This window comes from Brachyistius frenatus, unplaced genomic scaffold (assembly GCF_029030835.1).
Source record: "Brachyistius frenatus isolate BFR_SWC_R1_liver_20210118 unplaced genomic scaffold, ASM2903083v1 Contig_12, whole genome shotgun sequence".
NCBI lineage: Eukaryota > Metazoa > Chordata > Actinopteri > Embiotocidae > Brachyistius > Brachyistius frenatus.
In genome coordinates this window covers 3,811,964-3,817,308 of record NW_027210611.1, presented here as the reverse complement: position 1 = coordinate 3,817,308, position 5,345 = coordinate 3,811,964, and the positions used below count along the sequence as shown (strand labels likewise).

General features: G+C 38.3%; 1 non-coding gene across 1 annotated transcript; it reads left to right on the top strand.

The window, feature by feature from the left end:
* Positions 1–3,715: 3,715 nt before the first annotated feature.
* Positions 3,716–3,798, top strand: trnal-uaa (transfer RNA leucine (anticodon UAA)). The gene has a single exon. It is a non-coding gene; the product is annotated as a tRNA-Leu (tRNA).
* The last annotated feature ends 1,547 nt before the right edge of the window (positions 3,799–5,345 follow it).

Genomic DNA, 5,345 nt, shown 5'->3' with positions numbered 1-5,345 from the left:
TCTCCCACTGCGAGCTGCAAACTTGAAGGAAAGGAGAGCTGCTGTCGCACATCTCTCTCTCTCTCTCTCTCAGCAGAGTAAAATCAGTTGAGTGAATATCTTCATTCTGAGACGTGACAGTGGAGGCGCGTCATAAAGCAAGCGGCCAATAACCTAGCTTTAAACACAAAGTATGTTGCATATGTTAATGACTGCAAGTAATTTAAATGTCTGAGACAAACCGTGCATTTTTTTTTTTTAGGTGAAGAATAAAACTAGAAACACTTCTGTGTAGAGCTTTCACAAGTAAATATAATACATTTTAGTCATATTTGTTGACGCAAGTACACGACTATATATGAGTATAAGCACCAAAATGTACTTAATATAGCACACGGGCGTGTGAAAATGTGTCCCCTAAAATAAAAACAGAATGCCAAATATTTGTTGGTTCAAGGTTCAAAACTGTTACGATTTGCTGCACAAAAAAAATATTCATTAGTTACGGTTCAAATCTCTTTTTTTTTTTTTAGCATTTTGATTAACTGTAAAACAAAATTCATATCCTTCAGGTGGGCCCTGCTTTATTATCTTTTATTGTGATTGCTTTGATGGAAAATTAACAAAGCAAGGATGAAGCTGGTAAGTCTAGACTTTTTTTTCTTATCATCAATCTTTGAATCAGAGCTTTACACAGCAAAGTTAATTTAGATACTTTAAAAGGTGCTTTAGATGCTTTAGAAGAAGTTCCCACATTGGTGCCTTTGAACGAGGAGCATGTTTCCATGTTGCTCCACTGAAGGGGGCGTCTGGTGAATAGTTTAAAATGGGGTCACTTCACACAGTTTGCAGGTGTGAATGTGGAACAGCGCAGTCCTAAAAAAGCCAAATCCTTCCCTACAGAATAGGTTCCCAAGAAAAAGAACATAGGATTCAACCTTCAAGCACTCTCCTCGAGCTACTAGGTGATTAATTTACCGGAACATTTCACCACAGGTGTTTGACGAGAGCTCCTTTCAAAAAAATAGAGTACATTTATTCTCATCACTTTTCAGGTGTGACACATTGTGCCTGTAGCTTCAGAATAAATACAAACAAATCTCTCTATAAAATGTAGCATGTTATCAGGTCATAATGTCCCATAAAGGTAATCCTAAAAAACATTCCCTGTTTACAAACACGGGCCAATAAATGTTTTTTTTTTTGGTATAGGATGCCAGTTGGCTAATGGCTTCTTCTTAAATTTGTATAGTTTGTTTGCATTTGATCAAGACTTCGCTTTGCGTGTTTGATCACTGGTTTCAATTCTGTACAGCAGGAAGACGGATGTGTCGGCTGTTACGATGTCGTAAAAAAAGCTCGGGGCTTGAGCCCCGTAAGAGGCCGATTTCATATTCAAATCTGTTTTACCAAAATACTCGGACCAATTTTAATGTAAGAAACTTTGAATAAAGTGAAGGTTTAAAATGAAAATATCCTGAACTGAAGAAGGGAACGTCAGGTGAAGGCAGAGTACAAACTCGTGCTAATTTTCTTGATTGTTGTTTCAAGGGGTCTGTGACAAGGGCAAACAACATAAAACTTAAAGGGCAAGCCTGGCGTGTCAACCACTGATTGAGTTGTATAAATCCTGACAGAAGCTTCAGGGGATGTGGACAAAACTCTTGTCCAAGTAATGAATTTTGAACCAAAGCCAAATTTATTTAGAGCGTAAAAAAGATATTTCCACTCCACTCAATCAAATCTGCATCCGATCAGATATAGTGGCCTCAGAGGAGGTGGCGACAAAAGGAATTATGACACTAAATAATCATTGACAGTTAAAGGATGGGGGTCTTTTGTTAATGAATCCTGTTTGAGAGAGAGTTGATGCGAGCACTGTTTCGACGTGCCCAGAGGTTTGGCTAGAATTTCATTAGCGACCTTTTTTTTCTGTAATAAGAATTCCTGGAATAGTTGCCTGAATGAGATTCTGTGAAAAAGTACTGTTTACAAATGCTTCATTGGACCTATCAATCACAATAGAAGTCTTCAACAGTGATCGGTTGCTCTAGTTTGTTAACCAGATCTTGGATGACTAAAGGCACAGCAAGGACATAGAAGAAAACACGATTGATTAACTCATGAGCAAACAATTTATGGGCTTTGTCCTCTTGTTCATAGTAAGTGCTCTGTTTGCTAAGGTAAATATTTATTATAAATATCTGTTGGTGAAATGGCATTTAATTAGAAAATACAGCATGTTAACACAGATAGCATATCTTTAAAAAAATAATAATAATAATAATTCCATGCGCAGGAAATAATTTCACCCCTGAAATACGCTTTCACAGTTATCTAGAGAGATTTTCTGACATTGCAAGTCGTTTGGTTATCATACAAATTGTGGACCTGTGTGTGACTGGCAATCACAATCATACTCTTCTGCTAGATAGATTTTAAACTCCCCACAGGTTATAAAATGTTATTTTAATGTCTTATCATCCTGTCAGGACAAATACATGAAGTAATCCACCTTGAGGCTCAGACACAGGTCAAGTAATACCTGTAAACGTCAGTGCTCTTTAAACATTAAACCGTGTTCATTAAACATTATATTTTGATGTTAAAATGTGTCTGTCTGCACTCTGCTGACCCATAAATGTGTTCTTTCTTGCAGCTAAATCATGTCTAAACTCTGTTTTATACCTGGTAGCAATGCCTGAATATGAATGTTATTTTTTTGACAGTCCAGCGTAAGCATTTTTTTTTTTTGTCAGTGGAGCACTGGCTTATTTCTCTAAAAAGCTTCACAAATTCAAGCATTTTCTGTTTTTTAAACTCTACTGGACATTTTAGACATTCTAATAGTATTTCAAGACATTTATTTTAACAGACAGATGTGCTCTCCAAATGAACTGCAGAAGTATATGCTTACATTAAATGCCCTGAAGCAATACACGCCAGAATAGAGCCAGGAGACACATTACTGCCCAGATATGAGATGTACATAATGCAAAAATCAAGAACTGCAATCACAAATACTGGGAGCAAAAATAAACTATAGGATAGGAAAGGGCTGGATGACGAAGGAATAAACCAGCCAGTCAGTGAAAGTACTGTCATTGAACTCCTTCCAAGAGCACCGAAGGTCAAACAAGGATGTGTTTGAGATTTTTTTTAATGATTCTTCCCTGTAAAGGACAAATCATGAACTTTCAGTTTTGACTGTCTGTCTCACTGCTTTTCTTACTTTTCTAAATGAAGTTTTAAGTTAGACATTGCGAATTATTGATCATTCAGATCGAGTGGTTGAAAATGAGTAAGATGTTGGTCCAGTGGTTTAATGGATATGTAAAGCCTTTACGGGTTTAAAGACTTCTCATGATGATACGACTCTGGCTGTAACAGTAACAGCATATTAGCTTGGGCCAGCTCTCTTACTTCTCACAGCTTCCCCACATCGGCAAGGTTTCTGAGTGTCAGAGGAAACTCGTCAGTCGATGTTACACAGGAAATATTTTAAGAGCTGAAGCTGCTCATTTTAAAATCATGCTGTGTTACCTTTGCATACAGTTGTAAAAGATTATCGCTGCATTTTTCTAAATTCTTTTAGTTTTGATTCTGTAGTTTGGAAGTTTATCAGTTCAAAGTCATTTGTGAGCTTAGCACAAAGCATGAAAGAGTTCATTTGCATTTCATGCTCTGCACTTGCAGAGTGTGTTGACCTGTTGATGGTTAATAGGTTTCCTGATCAACCAGGATGGCCGAGAGGTTAAGGCGTTGGACTTAAGATCCAATGGACAATAGTCCTCGTGGGTTCAATCCCCACTCCTGGTAGTGTGGTCACACAATTGATTCAAAACAGCTGTGCCTTACACTGTGGGGTGTTTTACATATCTACAATGCATCTGTTCAATATGTTGTTGCTTATAGTCAACAGGAGTATCTTGATACTTAGTGTGCATGCTGCTTTGCAGGTTGAGGCAAGCCCAAGCAGATGCCACAATAAGAGGTCATACAGAAAATAACCATGGCATCCTATATGCTTGCATGGTGAAATGGTCTGATACCCAGGTGATCGAAGCAGATGCCATACGGGTGTCGATGCCCTTAGCAGAACGTTACAGTTTCGAATCCTGCCCAGCCGCCGTTTTTACTTTACAAGCGATTGTTTATGAGAATTGCAGGGCCACTATTGCCAATGTTCATGGAAAGCATCTGTTGACCTACAGACACAGTAGTAAGAGTAAAGAGTTCTGAAGACTCTTTACTCTTGAGTTTTACAGGAACTTGCTCAGAATCAGCTGTTGGAGCAGGGAGCATCAGCTTTAGAGATTCATCACGTCAGTTTGCTTCTGCGGAAAACAGAAATATCAGTTGGATCGGGACCAAAAATAGTTTCCCTCACAGGTTTACGATTGACTATTTCTTTGTCTTTCTGTATAACAAGTACACAGTCAAATTTAAGGTAAGATTTGAACCATCAATCCTGACCTTTAGCTGTTGAGCCAACTTCGCTAACATGCTGAAGCTGCAGGTGTGATTCACTTGTTCCAGCAGAAAACAGTCTTTTTGACTCTTTATACTTGCGACTGTAGATGGAGCGAATCGTCGTCAGAACACACCTGGGTCTCTCTCCACCTCCTCCTGCACCGAGGCGCTGAACTCTGTCTGAACTCTGTCTGAACTCTGCTTCATGCTTCAGATTCTCTGCTGCTGGATGGCCTTCAATGGTGAAGATGGTCCAATGGGGTGCAGCTGCTGCTGCAGAGCAGGAACTGACAACTTTGAAGAAGTGTTTTAATTCAAAATTGAACCCAAAAAACTAATCTCACACACACACAAATTAACAACCCCCCCCCACACACACACACACACACACACAAACATAAAACCCTCAAATAGAGAACATTGAGTCAATCACCCAAAAATAATAAAAGCCCGGATTTGTAACTGATTACACAGTTACAACAACAATATCAGCACTGCTGCTACACATAATATTATTAATGATAATGTCTACCAAGTCCACCCTGAAAATTAGCTACATTTTGTCAAATTAAAAATTGTATAACTATATTTACTCAAATAATATAGTCTGTTTGTAAAAGTCTGCACAAAATATAATTAAAATTGTTTAAATATTATTTGCATTTAGCTCCACCACTCTACTGGACAACGGAGGAAAGAGTGTATGGCACTGTAAGCAACTTTTAACCCTGGCTAAACTTTACCCTTTAAACATTTATCTCAGTTAAAGATGAAGAGATTCTGTGATATAAAATCCATAAATGCATTTGTCAAACTTGGGCGGTAAAAAGCAACTCTGCCGTACAAGTCAAACATACAATCACAGCTGTGCGCTCAGAAGTGCCGCATAGCCT